This window comes from Pyxicephalus adspersus, chromosome 6, assembly GCF_032062135.1.
Source record: "Pyxicephalus adspersus chromosome 6, UCB_Pads_2.0, whole genome shotgun sequence".
Taxonomy (NCBI): Eukaryota; Metazoa; Chordata; class Amphibia; order Anura; family Pyxicephalidae; genus Pyxicephalus; species Pyxicephalus adspersus.
In genome coordinates, this window is record NC_092863.1 from 2,246,698 (window position 1) to 2,263,719 (window position 17,022).

Sequence of the window (17,022 nt, forward strand, 5' to 3'; positions counted from 1 at the left end):
ATATTAACATTCCTGACCAAGTCACCCCCTAATACAGCATTAAGTAAGGGTGTGAGATGTTTGCATCTGCTCATATCATTACAGTTTGCTGTAGGTAGAAAAAATATTGCCCCCTGATGCAGCTAATCGCTTTGTGTAAGGTGCAGCAGGGTTTATGTCAGGAAACTGTTATCTGTATTCTAAGTTTGCAGAAACTACCCTCATGTGTTGTTCAGTTAAGATTCACATACACAAAGGGTGCACTTTAAAACAAAATAGTGGCCTTAGAAATATGTAATTGTTTGGGTGCAAATTTCAGCTGTGTTTTTTTCATTCACTGATAACCTGATTTTTAATACACTTGTTAAATTGTTGACAGCCAGCATGATGAAGCAAGCCAAATCACAGTAATCTGTTGTGGCCTTTACCTGCTGTACAGACCTCAATCTATCCCCAATCTTCCTTCCTAGGTCTCGCCTGCCAGAATATACAAAGTTCAGCTCAGTTACACACAGTGCACTGCCTGCCGAATTCTGGATTTCACTAGACTCTCTGTTAGGAGAGCAGGTTCATTAAGGAATTGGGCACAGTCTTCATGGCTATAAAGTGGCATTTGTTTTTGGAAACAGCTCAAGGGGCTGATTATGATCACATAATAAAGTAATGTAGAGGGTTTGAATACTGAGCAGCGATCGGAGGCGAGTGTCCTAGTCAGGTTGCATACTTCTAATCACTGACTGTTTGATGTGATATGATTCATGGGGGAATTGAAGTTTGACTTTCTCATGTTCAAAGATTTTTGGTTTAATTCTATTAGAATAAAACAGCTAAGCAAAAGCCTAATTCGCATATGACAAGTAAAGAAAAGGGAAGTAATTGGAATGTTGCTATAGAAAACAGATTTGATATCATGTTATGACAGTTTAAAATTTATTGAAAAAAAATGACTTAATTCATATCTTCAAAATAAAAGAATAGCAAAGACGATTGTCAGATTTTATCAATGCTGCTGCAATCTTACTGAAGTGGGTCAGTCTTCTCAAATAACATAGCCATGTAAGATGTTGATGTAATAGGCTCATAGGGTATAGAGACATACCTTGGCTGTGTTGTGTAGTGTCCTAAAAACTCCAGAAATTAGGACAGTGGGCTCGCCTCTCTTTCTAGGCAATGCATGGTTTCTGTGTAACCATCAGATGGGGTAATGGCTGCAAAATGGCTTCCAGAAAGCTGGCATCAAGTGTTTCATCTTAAACATTATCTTTGCAATGGATTTTCTTTGTAAATGAGGGTATATTAGTGACCCAATGCAAAGCCCTGTAGACAGAATATTCCAGTTGTGTCTTTTAATGTGCTCTGTTATCCAATAAATTATCCAGCCTAAGACTCCTAAAATGCACTGCTTAATTTAATATGTGATGTGGAGGGGGATTAACCCTTGCAACTGGCACACAAAAGTTTGTAAAGGTACCAGTCTTTTAATTGTAATCCAAAACAAAATAGCTTTCTTCAGCATATATCAAAAACATAACAGAAAAGATGGCATACATCAGTTTAACAAAGGTGGGTGCAGTGTCCTCTGTATTCCCAATACAGTCCTCTGTTGTACATCAACAGCTTCAGAGCTTGTTTGGAGCCTACCTGCTGCAATACACCTCAGCCTGACAGCACACCTGTGCTATGTATAGCAGACCTCTGAGTGTACCTGAGTGGAATGGGAAGGCCCACCTGATACCTTCCTTCATATTCCAGAGTCCAGGGCCCTGAATATAAACGTAACTATAGCAACCCCTTTCAGAGTTCCTCCTGCTACTCCTGGACTTATTTCCCAGCATACACCCCGGTTTAAAGAGCCATTTCTCTATATAATAGGAAGATATATCTCCCGTCCATGACCCATCACTGCAGTCCTGTACAAATGGATAATTAAAAAAGTAAAAATTTGAACTGACTTCTGATATATGTCCCTACAGCTGCACTTGCTATAGTCACTAAGGCTCTTTACCTGTAAGCCTATGGATTCATTCAGCAACACCCACCACATGTATGATATTTTTTGTAAAAGTGCCCTTTGCACATAATGCTCAGAATAGTGCAAATCTCAAATGCAGATGTCAATTGAGCAATTGGCCTTAGTTTATTAATATTATTACACAGTATTTATATAGCGCCAACATATCATGCAGCGTTTTATAAACTCATTAGCCTTCTCACTAGCTGTCCCTTAAATGCGCTCACAATCCAATGTCCCTACCTAAGTCATATGTTTTTATTACAGTCTAACGTCAATTTTGGGGGAAGCCAATTAACCTAACGGCATGTTTTTGGTATGTGGGAGGAAACCAGAGTACCCGGAGGAAACACAAACACGGGGAGAACCCGCAAACTCCATGCAGATAGTGTCCTGGCCTAGATTCCAACCCCTTTATACCTGTGGTGTGGTTGGTGTCAGAAATGAATTTTTTTTATGGCATTCTTACCTTTTTTTTTCTCATAATAGGCATAGCAGGTGTACAGACGGGAACTTAGTGCAGGGGTCACACCAGTAGAGTCACTGAAAGGTTGAAAAGATTAACTTTCCATCACCCACTAAAAAAAGTATTAGATTTTGGTGGTGTTACCCATCATACTAATAGAATTCTGAAGTTTTATGCCACAAAATGCACCAGAGATTTGTTCATCCAGTGTGATCTTTAACATGGAGGAGGTTACTGTAAAATGCTGCACACAAATGGCAATACTTAGAATTAATATATGGTGCAGCAGGAGAGCTTACTTTATTCACTAACCTTAGTGATTGCATGTAACGATAAACTTCTGCATGCCAAATCATTGTATGTTGATCCATCTGGATTCACTTGGCATGGAAATGAAAGGAAAAGAGAAGTGTGCTGGTGATAGGGCTCAGAGATGTGGGCATCGACCTTGAATTAAGTTGACAGAGCTTAGTTCAAAACACATGTATTGGTGAGATTTGACTTTCTAATTTGAGCTGAATCCTTCCATCCCGATCTCCTGTTAATATGGCACCGATTAAAAAAGAGCCGTGTCCCCTTCACTCTTATTTGATAAGGCACTTTACCCTTCTTCTCCTTTTTCCTTCATATCACCGTCCTTTCCTTTCATGTTCGCTACAATTCATCAGAGACTTTCTAGATAACATTCCAACTGCTTGTCCCAAAATAATGTTCACTTCCTGTTTCACTGGAGGAGGGGGGGGTCCCTTTTTCCTAATAAAAGATATTTTTATTGTGGTTAGCAAACATGGAGAATAAAATAAACAAAAAAAATCATAATAAATAACTATTAAAGGATAATTGAGTTTGGAAACTTCTTTGTCCTGTAGTGTTCATATTTCTGCACAAAGCAATCCTGGATAGTTGGGTAGATATGTTACATGACTTGTCACAATCATTCAGTGGGTTTCTTTCAGCCCTTTTGTTCCCCCAGAGTACCTAAGCATGTAAAATGCAAAGCATCTATAAATGCATTGAAGTAGTATGGAGTTATTTTGCTAAAAAACTATTTGGCCCCATTGTTGCTAAATCAACCTGCAAGTGATCATTAGAGCCTTCTCATACATATAAAGATCTATTACAAACATCCTATTATTATTTTATTTGTAAGTATAACCTAGGTGTGTTGTTTAAGTTAGTTGTTGTTTGTTACTTTCTGGTTCTGCTTATTTTTATTATTTTTGCTATTTGCCTTTTAGCTCCTTCTCTTAACTTTTGCTGTGTTCCACCATGTGATTGTTTTGGACCCTTTGGCTTTATGTGGACTGTGGATTGTGCAACCCTCTAACATTTTTGCACAGTGTTTTATAACCCATTTTATTGTTAGCTGAATCTTCCCTTTCAGAACATGTTGCGGAATGTTTCATGAATAAGCCTTCCTGTAAAAAATACACTGGTGTTTGCAGCCTGAAATGAGCTGACAATGTCTTTTAAATGTTGCATCCATCAAAAAACCTTTAGATTGGCTCCCTGCTGTGCCTGACTACTTGCAATGAGCCTAAGCTGTGTTAAAGGCCCGGGACCCTGGGACCTGCGCGGCTTCTCTCTCACCATGAGAGGTGTAAAGGTCGTAGACCTTACACTGAATTTAAGAAGGACAAGAAGGTCTTTTATAAAAAGCCACCCAGACCCTTACTGGCCTTTCTAAACAAAAAGACCCTAAAGATGCAGCCTACAATAATTTTCAGATTCCACCAGGCACCTAGTTCTAAAAAAAAAAAAAAAAAAAGCCAAATTTCCATTTGCTAATGTTTAGTAGACAGCTAGTCTCTGTGTAAGACGAGCCCTGTGTTGGTTTAGGAATTCCTTAAATATTCCACATGGCAATGTTGTTTTTTCTCTCCATCAAATGCTTTTTTAATGATGCAGAATTAGTGGCTCAGTGTCTACTTATCGGCTTGTGCAGGTCCCTTGCCTCCCACAGGCCAGAAATATAATCAACCCCCTGTTCCTTCCTAGCCTGGCAGGGCACGGATTGACTTATGGGGGTGAACCCCATCTAAGCGATATCTTGGAAAAATATTTTCATCTTCAGCTTTACTGCTAACCCAGCTATGTCATCGACTTGGCCCCCATCACGAGTTCCTTGTTTGTCTGCCAAATCATTTATATAAAATATAAACTTGCACACTAGACAGAAGAATGAAGACACTATGCCTTAGCACGGGGGAAATGGGGACAAATTGTTAATTACCAATAAAGTGAGCCTGCATCATCTGTTTACATAGCGACAACATACATACCTCACCGCAAATCAAAGGCAGACGCCTCTTTTGGTCGCCGTCCATTTCTATACATCAGCACGCGTTTACAGTCTAATAAAGAACACGGTGTACTATATTATTGCATGCCGATCTCTAACATTTTATTGCGTGCTGTGCAGTGTTATAGATTGCATATGGATGTACCTTACAAGAATCTGAAACACATCCCTAGAGCATGATGTATTTGTCTTAAAGCTCAACTTCATGTTTTAGTTTAGAAAATACATAAAAAAAATTGATTGCCCAGCAGGTGTTAAGAAACGAAAAATCCCATTTAGATGCAATATTGACCTTCTCCATAGTGTGTCACCTTTAGATATTCATTTTCATCATTTATTCAGAGTTATTGAAACTACTTCAATGGGAGTGCAAAGAATGGTGCTCACTCTTTGCTACATTAAAGTGTACCTAAACTCAGAATTTTCACTTTACATTAAACGGTAGACAATCCCTTTTATGTAAGGTAAAAATTCTGTTTGTAAAAAAATAAAAAGGGTGCAGCACCACCCCCTTTATTCTAGATCGCCTAGGCCAGGGGTGTCAAACTCAAATACACAGACCAAGTCGGGGGGCAAACTTGAAATGTATTGAAAAATTGAGGAAGTTTACTATTTCATCCAAAACTAACAAAAACAAACCACTCCACCCACACTTTAAAGTTGAAAAGACTCATTTCTATCTATCTGTGCAGGCTGTGTGTTGTTCATCCTCTCACATCACAAGTTTGTCTGACACTCAATAATACACCAATCAGTCTCTAATAGATTGAAACAAACACAATGCCCCTGGTAGTCAGGCACCATGTGATCATTGCCTAGGCTTTGTGTCACATAATGGGTGTACAGGAATAATGTCTATGTATTGAAAATGATGATGTGAGGTGGTAAAGCGGGCAGGCGGGCCAGATTGAGTTCATTTTCAGAATTCTTTGGGGGGCCAAAAAAAAAAAGGACCTTGAGGGCCAGATTTGGCCCCCGGGCCAGAATTTAACACCCCTGGCCTAGGCGATCAAGAATGAATGGGAATGCAGAGTCTCCCGGGATACGTCACGCATCCCAGGAGGCTCTTGGGTGATCCTTCTGCGCATGTCCAAGCACCTCAGACATGCGCAGAAGGTGCCCTTTCGTCAAAAGGGGAAAAAATTACCAATATCAAGCATGCGCAGTGAGATCAGCAAGTTTTTACCCCAAAATCGCGCCTGTTTTGCGTAACGTAAGATAAAGAACCCGGAAGAAGAGGAGAAGATGGAGGCACCTAGCATACCGGCACAAAGACAGGTACCGGGACGACACGGGGCCCAATGGAAGAAACCTCCAGACTGATTGACTGCTCTGCGGGATTGAAGGTAAGTGTATGTTTTTTTTTGTTTTGGGCAGTTTTGCTTTTTCTTCCTCTTTAAGGGGTGTTTTGTGCAGTTAGAGCTAAGAAGGATAATATCCATAATTAGCAAAGACAACACTCAATTAAGAAATGTATTTTTAATGCAAGTTTTTTTTGACTTGGTATAAACCAGCAACCAATCAGGTGTGTTGCTTACAAAACTATGGACGTGAAACATGCAGATGGGAGGAAAGTGAGTTGTGAAGGGGACATCATTAGTCCACTGGATATTAAATCCCACATTAACACAAAAAGAACACACAGATTGGGTTTGCAAAGTCACAGTGCTAACTGCAATTCTAGCATCCTACTAAAACACATTACAACATGTGGAGCGACTTTAGTGTATTGATTGATCTGTGTCCCCGTCCATCATCATGTACAGCAATAAGAAGAACGAGCAGGCTGCACGGTGCTCTGAGGTTGCCCCTCTAAACACAGATGCCTGTCCATTCCTGCCAGCAGATAAGGCTTCTGAGGTCACTCCACATCACTGCTTTTCTCTCTGGGCCTGACCTACTGTGACCAAACAAAATACACCATTGTTCATCCCTGATTAGAAACTGGAGGTGGCTGGCAGGATGTTGCCTCATTTTTACCAGAAGCCCTAGAAAAACATTCACTGCTTTTACAAAGGATGCTTTCCAGTTGCTGCGATAATTAGATAGGTTGGTCCAGTCTGAGGGGAGTCACGAATAAGAAGTTTATTAATATTAAACTTGGATTATGAAGATGTTCACACAGCAAGTAAAGTCAGTTGCTGCAACACTTTGCCGAAACTATGATGCTAAAAGTCAGAAATGTCATTTTACTTTAATCTGGGTTGTTTAGGATTATTTACTGCCACAGTGGGACTGCAACATATTGTTACATGATTCTTTTTCTTTTGCAGTGTTCTCAGACAGATTTGATGGAAGATCCCATAAATGTCTTTTTCCAGGGTTATTCAGAGTTCAATTCCAAGGCAATTTTTAATATATATTTCTCTTGCAGGGGGTCAATTGAAATATGTTTATTTTAATTGTGCTACTTGCAAGCTTGTTGCATTTTTTAAACACAATGGTTCATTGCATGTGTCGTGTATGCAGGCACATGAAAACGAAAGCTGTCACAAGCCATCAGTCTAATGGTAATTTAAATTAATATGAGATTCATTTCAGAATTGTGGGAGGCAGGTTAGCCCAAACACTTGTACAGTATACAGCTGGTAATCTGTCCAGAGGTTTTAGCTGCTAAAGATAAACTTTTAACACCCTCTTTCATCATATACATTTGTGGTAAAACAAAAAAACAATACAAGTACAAGATTCAAATAATTATTTAATTGGTGTGTGTCAGATTGCTGTAAGACATGACGTCCATAATCTGAATTGTTTGGGTATTTTTTTAGAAATCAGAGCTGCCTGTGACCTCTTTTAAAATAAGGTCATTTAGTAAATTTCAGCAGGTAGTCAGAGAGAATTGCCTTCCAGTTTGTTGGTCATGTGTCCTTCATCTGCTCCATGACCCGACGACCCCAAGATGAAGGTGTTGGGGATCTGCAAGCCCAGTCACCAGCGGGAGACGGCAGACATACAGACACCAAGAACAAGGAGCCAATTTGTTATTTATAGAGCTGGCCGAACAGCCTGCTTTAATTAATGCTAATTGAGGAGACCTGGGTAAGCAGGCATGTGGTGGGTATGTCTGGACTCACAGATAATTGGCTGGCCTCTATTAATTAACACTCATGATTGCTTTATTTAGTACATTTAATTATTCCGTAATCTATTGGAGATCTTTTTCTGCAACCGGCTTTGCAGGGCTCTTCTCACTAATCTGAAATTAAACCTGTATTAATTTAAATTAATTAACTGTGGATTGATGGAATGTGATTCCCTTCTCTTTTAAATGTTGTTAGAGTCTTATCTAAATGATATATAACGTCACAGTGACTGTTCAATGTATCTCCTAAACAACTGACTTAAAATATTTTTTGTTTTTTCTTTATTTCACCCTCTGTCTCATGTCAGCATCACTGATCACCTGCAGTCTCATTGTAGTCACTTATTGTCTACATGTATTTCAGGTTGGCATCTTTCAGAGAAGCAGCAGCAGACCATGCCTACCTAATGTATGTAGAAACATTAATTTGCAGTATCTATTAGAAGTCTGTGTGATAACGGAATAGCACAAGTGTTACCACTCTATCACAACAAACACCTAAAGATGAACCTTTAAAATAAAATCACCAATATGCAACATGGTGTTGCTTCTCATGCCTTTATTCAGAGGACTATGGCATCTTTACACTCATGTAAACCTGGGGGGTACTTATTTGTACCTCTTCCCTAGCGGGCACAACCATCTAATCTCTTCTTCTTTCCACATTACAATCTTTGGCCATCTTGATTGGCCAGGCCAGGATGACATAAGGATGACGTGTTCCCCTGCAGCTGCAGGAACGTTGAGATTGCTGACAATTCTGGCAAAACGAATAGGCCATTGTGGTATAAAATAAAGATTTACTTTGCTCTACCCACTTTTCCTGCATTACACATCTTGTATACAAATCTTGTATGTTGAATTTGTGATCACGTGCCAGCCATTTTGTTTTGGGTAGAAAACTCTTCACAATACTTTAGGGAAAAGCCTTTTGGTTTCTTTTGGACCACCTTGCAATATCCTAATTGCATATCCTGACCTACTAATAAGCGGTTTTCGGGAATTTGCATTTCTGGAAGTCAGGAATGCCAGTTGTCACTCTAGGTGCAGCTCCATCATGCATGGTTGTCCTGATAAGAGAAGGAAGATAAGGAGAGGTCAGAAAAGCCGTCATAAATAACAGATCTCCATGTTTACACTTGTTGCCAGGTCACACCTTATGGAACCACCACTGTTTGTTTACATCTTGTGCACTCCTAATTTACTGCACATGATAACCTGTATTACTGCGTATTAACAGCTTGTTGTTGCACTTTATTCTGGGAGTTTGTGCTTAAATATTTTTGAACAGATTGTGGCCAATTTCTCCCTTGCTTTTGTCTTGGAAATATTATTATTTAGAGAAAATGATGAAAGGGGAGTGAGGACCAAGCCCTTATTATTTCAGAGGGTGCAATAGTAATAGAGTTTCTAACACCTTTGTTCTCTTAGAGCATTTATTTTGGGCTGTCTGGTATTAGTAGATCATGACTTTCATATACTTTGTGATTACCATAATATTTGTTATAAAAATTACACATAGTTAGACATTTCTTTAAGCAGTAATTTTAGTAATATGCTTATATTTTTTCATCATAAGATCATCATCACTACTGTAAAGCATGGTGGTGGAATATAGGGAAAGGGAAAGAAAAAGCAGACTTTTTAGGGCACAAATGAGTAGTTATATATAAAACAATGGTAACTTTATTGGAATATACAAAATAATTTTAAGAATAGTACATTTAGGTGAAACAACATATAAAAAAGGTATGGAATATTCAATCTATTCACATAGTTCGATTATTAGGTTGACAAACTTGTGTGGAAGGGGGTTCCATTCTGACACATTTCGCCCCCTTGGGCTTCCTCAAGGGATTAGGAGACCCTAAAAACTGGAGACCTTAAAAACAATGATTGGAGTCAAAACATGTTGGATTATGCAAGAAATCTAAAAATGGGAACAAGATTATCTTCCAGGAAGACAAATTAACCTATAAACCTGAATGTTGTAAGCATGGCCTAGTCAGAACCTACATCTTAACCCATTTAGGGTTCTGTGACAACACTGAAAACCTGACAGAAATGGGCATCTTTAGAGAAGATGTAGAAAGCTGCAGGAGACTCACCCTGGCTGTAATACTAAGAACAATCCTAAAATCCTAAGAAAGAAACAAAACCGTGTGTAAAGTGGACTGCTAAAGTAGAAATCATTATGCAATCATTTTTTAGTGATTAGTTTTAGTGTAAATGTATAAAATAATTTGAATAAAATAAATTATAAATAAATTATGAAATAATTATGATTCTCTGCATATAATTATCCAATATCCACCTGCCAAAGGAAACATATGCATCCCAGTACTTCCCTTTGTTTTCTCTGATGCTATAAAGTTTTGTTCTGTGACTTTTTCCTGCAGAGTTCAGATTGTTTTTGCTTTGTGATACAAGGAATATGTTTATCATTTGGGGTGAGGATCTCAGAATAAATTGACCTCTCCAGACAGCGTCATACTTGTTGAGTCTCTGTCACTTAGTGGCGGCAGCAGGTGGAATGAACGTGGGTGTGAATGGGGCAGAGGAAAAGCATTTGTTTGTGGTCTGTCCAGCAAGAGGAAAATCTGGAGACTCATTGACAAAGGGAGGACATGAACCAGGAAACAAGGCAGGAGATATTTTAGGGATATTGATAGCAGGGCCACTCCACAATGATGTGTTTTGTGTGGGTGCAGGAAGTACAATCTGCTGGAGGTGAAGGACTTATCCCATTTGTTTACTAGTCTTGGATTGCTTAGATTTTTTGTGCCACCAGGAACGGGACTACAAGCTCATGTTATTATTATTATTATTATTAATAAACAGGATTTATAAAGCGCCAACATATTACACAGCGCTGTACATTAAATAGGGGTTGTAAATGACAGACAAATACAGACAGTGGTACAGGAGGAGAGGACCCTGTCCCGAATGTTGTGATTGAATGTCTATGAATGACACAACACTTTGGCCTTTTGCAGTGTCAGACACTTGTAAAAAAACATAAACCATGACTTGACTGACAATTAGGAATTATGCGATCCCTAGTCATACCATAATCATTATTTATTTGCTTTGTTGTTTTATTTGTCTTGACCAGTTAGTATCTGGCATTTGAGTTTGTCTGAGATCAGGTTGTCATTAGTGAATGTGTTACCTTATTTTGGCAAACTCCTATGGCCTTCATTTATAGCAATCCCTGAAACTGTCAACTCAGTGGGTATTCCCACACAAAGAAAATACAAGATATGCTGTTTTTTTGAGGTTCCTGGGAATCCCGAGGAGCCCAAAACCTCCCAAGAAGTTGCACCTGCACAGTTTGGACTCTTCAGCATTTCCAGGAACCCAAAGGAAAATTTGGTAAGTTCACCCTCCCCTACAGGAAGCGGCAGGTAGCCAGGGTGTAACGTTACAAACTTTTTGTTTTATTTTTTAACCAATATGCAAAGTGCAAGTGCAAAAGTTGAACTTAATTTTTTGTGTTATGCATTAGGGAGCACATAATAATTTGTAAATTTCAGCTAGATATAGGCTGATACAAGAGATGTACAATGAATACGAAATATCAATCCATTGTCTTCTCTTTGTGTCCTTTGTCTGATCAGTTGTTGGTTTTATGACAGCAGCAAGGGTAAGGTTAAACATTCCTAGTAGTTTTTGTGGCTGTGCAGAGCACTGGAGGAGGTTAATATTAGTGATCACACAGACATGTGAATGGAAAATCTAAACTCTTAAAAGTATATAGTCCATTTAACATGCTCCTACAAATCAGCCTTACTGCTCCCCTAAGTGGTAGAAGGTTATGGGAATCGGCATTGTAATAATAATGTATACCATCCCATAGGTGCTCATAAATCAGAGGCGAATGATGGTGTTTGTACATTCACATCCAAGTCCTAAGTCAGTGTTTAAAAACCCACAGTCCGGGAGATGCTTGAACTACAAGATCTGGAGTCTTTTCAGATGACATGTATTTACTTAAACCACACGACGAGCAAAGTGGCGTGAGATTTTGACCCGATTCTTGTTCTATTTCTTGTCCGAGGGGATCCTTTGTTGTCCCCACCAGAGAGAGAGCAATTTTAAGGATTTATCTGCTAATCCTGCCTTAAAGACACCTAATTCAACTGTTTCCGCAGCGTAGATAAGCTTATTATTATTTTTTGCATGAAACTGGGATTTTCAGTGGGAGGAAATAGGAAGTTCAGACTGAGTAACCCTTGGTGTTCTTAGGGGAATGGGGAAATCTCTAAGCTATGTGTGGAGAAAGTGAAATAGTTACAGTTCATATGATCAGCATACAGGTATGTGGTCTAGTTGTGTACACCACCTGACTGCAATTCATATGAATCGTTTCTTGAATGATTGGCCCATGTATGGTGTTCCCAGTCTGTCTTTTTCTTGGCAAGTCATTTTTAGAATTGGCTTGCATGGCAGGGAAGAAGAATGTATTTGGTGCATTATGGTTGAAGATAAGTCACTAATCCTTCCTATGAGTCAATTAGGCACTGCCAACCCCAAAATAATTTTATAAATGCATATTAAGTAAGGTTAGGAAAAGACTGGGTTTTTTTTGGGCAAATTGAAAATAGAATAACTTCAAAGATTAATGGAATGAAACTCTAAGAACTGTGTAAAGCTCTTATTTCAATTAGATCATATATTTATGGAATTAAACAACATATACATGAACAGGAATTGGTACTATTCTATCAAACATTATTATCCTCAACAATCACTGATCAGATGAAATCAATAAGATGCTGGCCTGTGTACAACCAACCAAAATTGGCAATCAAAGATGTATTCAGTGTCAAAAATCACATATAATCATGATAAATTATATTTATAGGTAGCAAAATGACATACATTTAAAGTAGGTCAGTCCTACCATGGGAACGTTCTGCCTATAACATGGCCGCGACTACTAGTCCTGGAATATTTTCGATTTTACCAGGATATACCTAAATTTTCAGCGGAGAAATTTTTTTATGTCTTATTACGGTTTCTCCAGAGCTCATATTTTACCTTAACAAGGAAGCCTGTTGGCGAAACGCGTGGGCACAGGAGATGTTAGATCCTCTTTTATATATATATATATATATATATATATATATTTATATATATATGTGTATAAGGATTCTTTTGTACCGAATATTGGTCACATTTCCCATGATGTTCTAATAAGACTGACCTACTTTAATTGTATGTAATTTTGCTACCTATGATTATCATTTATCATGAATGTATGTGACTTTTGACACTTAATACTCCTTTGATTGCCAATTTTGGATAGTTATACACAGGCCAGCATCTTATTGATTTCATCTGATCAGTGATTGTTGGGGATAATAATGTTTGATGGAATAATACCAATTCCTGTTCATGTATATGTTGTGTAATTCCATAAATATATGATCTAATCGAAATAGGAGCTTTGGTTTCATTCCATTAATCTTTGCAGTTATTATATTTTCTATTGCATACACAATCCAGTAACTGTGCAGAGAGTTAGCATAGGTAATCGTCATTCTTATGAATCAAACTGTTGTATTTTTATAATGACAGGTATTGTGTATTATAATTGATGCATAGTACCGCTATAACCGATCCCAGCTGCTCCCCTACATAGATTACATAATGCTGATTGTGAAACATATGTAAAATACAATTTACATCCATGCAGATGTGATATATGGCATGTATATGTTTGTGTATTTAACTGGTGCACATGCTATAAATCATTTGGAGCCGGTTGCACACTGCTGGGATATAGGGGACAATATCAGTTTCTAGTGACTTGGATATGTTTCATAGGAACCCTGCCCTGCAGAAATATCTGGTAATAAACATGGTATGTCAGAATGTGTCTTGTAAGCATAAGGACTATCTATCTGGTTTATCGCTGCTACAGTTCATTCTTTGTAGAGGTTGCAGGAAAAATTCTGCATTTCAAAATATCTTGTTTTTGGCTGGTGTTATCTACTAAAGTCTTTCTGCTTTACCTTTCTTTGTTCCCTGGGTACAAAAATTCAGCATCAAACCAAGCTAAGATAAATTATTATTCCCTGTGATTCTTGTGATGTCCTTGGATGCTCCAAGAATCCCAGACCCCAGGGAGAGTGATGGAGCGTTTCTCCCCCTTCACTTGCATTATGATTGTTTGTCGTTCATCGTCCGTGGATCCGCCAGGATGAACAACGCGTGCTGTACACACTTCAGATTCTCGTCCAATATCGGCCCTGAGACAATTATTACGCGAGAACCATTGGAAGTGTGTACGTAGCTTTATACTGTGAAATATACTGCATATTATGCTGGTGCTATACAAATTATTGGAAATATGTTCTTTTATATCCAACTGGTTTCAGTGAGGAACTGAGCAGTATTCAGTATTTTTATTAAACAAGATTAATATAGCGCCAACATACTATGCAGCGCTGTACATTAAATACGGGTTGCAAATGACAGACAGATACAGACGTAACAGATTTAAGTTTAATGTGATCCTAGAAAATCAAAATATAAGTCCAGTGTGTATATGCTGTCTGTGTCCCCCTACCATAATTCTCTCACTGTTGTCACCAGAACATGGAATATTCTCTCAAGTATGATTTGCATCGCTGTAAAAATCTGACAGATTGTTCTAATCCTTTCCTACCTCATAGAAACTAAAAAGAAACTACACATGCATTTTGATCATTGTTTACATTAACATTTCCTATTGCACTTTTTATTAAAGAAAGCCCTTCTATGGATAATTCCAGCTTGACACTGTCCCATATTTCATGTGCTGCGCCGTGCGCCGTACCTGCTCCTTCCACTTGCACTCACTGAGCTCAGCACATACCATAGCACAGAGAAGGATTTGGGAAGATGGGGGGGGGGATGCTTTGGACACAATTAAGTCCCTGGAAGGCATGAGCTTTCGATAAAACTCTCTGTCAAACAAGAGGCTGAGTAAATCACGATGTGTTACTGAGAAGCATTACACTTTTTTCAAACAAGCACCATGCCATTTTACCCCACGGATTGATGTTCTATGAGATGCCAGTTCATGGAGGCTCGGCAGCCACTCTGGAGCCAGAGCACATCTGGATTGCAGTAAAATTACCCAGAAGCAAGAAAGCAGTTCTGTGAGGGGTCAGGAGTACAGAGAAGGGCTGCTGACAAGAGGCGCCACCCTCAGCCCACATGCATTTCCTTGTGTAAACACATGTGGCCAAAAGGCATCCGTGGTCACCTCTCTGTGCGGAGCGGGCTTCCATAAAACAGCCAGCAGAGGCTACAAACAATGTCACTATTATTGTTCTCCGCACAGAAAGACCTTTTCACACACTGACAGTGTGAGTCCTGCTTGTGGGAATTGTGCAGGCCCATTAAACCTCACGTAGTTGTATTGCACTCGCATTAACACTTCCATTACTCGTGCTTCAATTGCTTTGCACCTTTTTAAGAGCTTGGGATTCTTAGGGGTCTAATGGCCAGTGTCTTCATCTAAGGATTCTGCTCCCCCACAACTTATTGTTAATGACACCATTCCTGTGTTACAATCTGATGCTTGCATTGTTTATTTTTTCCATTCCACAGAGCTCATTACATGATTGTGTTTCCTCTTTTCCTGATTCTGCTGGTTGATCTTCCATACAACCCAAGGGTTTGTGTATTGTGACATTGTGTATCATTGTATAGACAGCTGGACATTTATATTTAATGGTGGCCGCACACATCTGATTGTACGATTACATTTAGAACATTTCAACTTTATGCATTCCTTTTTAAGTTAATTTTTAGATGGGAGTTATGAGAGAAAGTCAGCAGGTTTATACCTATTGGCACTTCTTATTATTTCCTTGGGTGGATGTTGATAAGTTAGACCCCCCACCACCTATTTAATTTTGTTCATTAGACTAATAAATAATTATCAGACAATAATATTACCTACATGCTTTGTTTTTAAGGTTTGCACCCCGCCAAAGGATGGGAATGCTAAAGCTTTATTAATTCATTTTATATAATATTAAAGATGGAACTTTTGGGAATTTTGTGCAGGAACTTTCACGAGAAGTAATTCAGGAAGAGCTTATTGCTCAAGTCCATAAGAGACATAGGAATCTTTCAAAAGGTTCAATAGAGCTCCATCACTGGCTGATCTATCATTTCTGGGTGTGAGCACACAAATCGATATAGAATAAAGGAAAGTGAGCTGCTTCTTTAAAAGAAAACACTTTTTTGTCCTAAGGCCAACAAATCAGTGCTGCGTTCCGGTTGCAGGGAACCAGATACCTTTTTATTGCAGTAATACACTATAGGCTCCATATATAAAACCAGGAATCTGACATTCCCTCCAACATTCTCTTGTGAGAATCTTCCAAGTCCATGTGTTTCAATGGCAGTAATTGATTGCCACCAGGGAACATTTGAGGGAATGTTCCCTGGTTCATAAACAGAGTGTTTGTGTGATTGGTGTCTTCCCTTGCCCCAATAGTAGTGTATAGAGAACCCCCTAAGCCTGTGATAACAGTAGCTCACCTTTTGGCTAATTTATCTACTTGTCACAGCGGAGGACTTTCATCATCTTCAATCACTCCACCCACACTTCAGACATTTGTTTGTATTTGCATATTAAAGATGGACTCCAGGTTGGGGGTTGCAGGTTATGGCTAGCACTCTCGCCTTGCAGTACTGGGGGTTCTAAGTTTGACCCCCATCCAATAAATCTGCTTGCTGTTTGTATACTTTCCTATTGTTTACATGTTTTCTTCTGGACACCACATGCCACACATACCGGTAGGTTAATTTGCTTACTCTCACAAATTGGTCTTTAACTATAACAGGAACATTAGATTGTGAGCTTCTCTGAGAGACGGACTTTAACCTCTCATCTTGTCATGGGAATTTAACTAATGTGCAGCCCAGGACATGACAACCTGATTGTGTACCACTTCATGTGTGTGGATAAGGTATATACGGTACTGAAACCTAAAGAAAGAATAGAGGCTAAACACATTGTTCCTTGGAGCAGTTTAGAGTAATGTTTCTTCAGCGTGTTTCTCCGTATTGCCTGGGAACAGGTACTGTGGGATGTCATGGGTTAAATGTCTACAGAAAGAGGTGAAAAATAAATAAATACAAAGTTGTGTGATGGAATTTCCTGCTAAAGG

At 38.8% G+C, this 17,022-nt stretch overlaps 2 long non-coding RNA genes across 5 annotated transcripts in view; one reads left to right on the top strand and one right to left on the bottom strand.

Moving 5' to 3' along the window:
- LOC140332893 (uncharacterized) overlaps positions 1–17,022 on the top strand; it is a 76,089-nt gene that overhangs the window by 18,041 nt on the left and 41,026 nt on the right. The window lies entirely within an intron of this gene.
- The window catches only part of LOC140332894 (uncharacterized), a 101,896-nt gene continuing 92,390 nt past the window's right edge, over positions 7,517–17,022 (bottom strand). For both annotated transcript variants that reach the window (XR_011921246.1, XR_011921245.1), the window contains exon 4: positions 7,517–8,913. This is a non-coding gene — a long non-coding RNA (uncharacterized lncRNA). The remainder of the gene's footprint in view (positions 8,914–17,022) is intronic.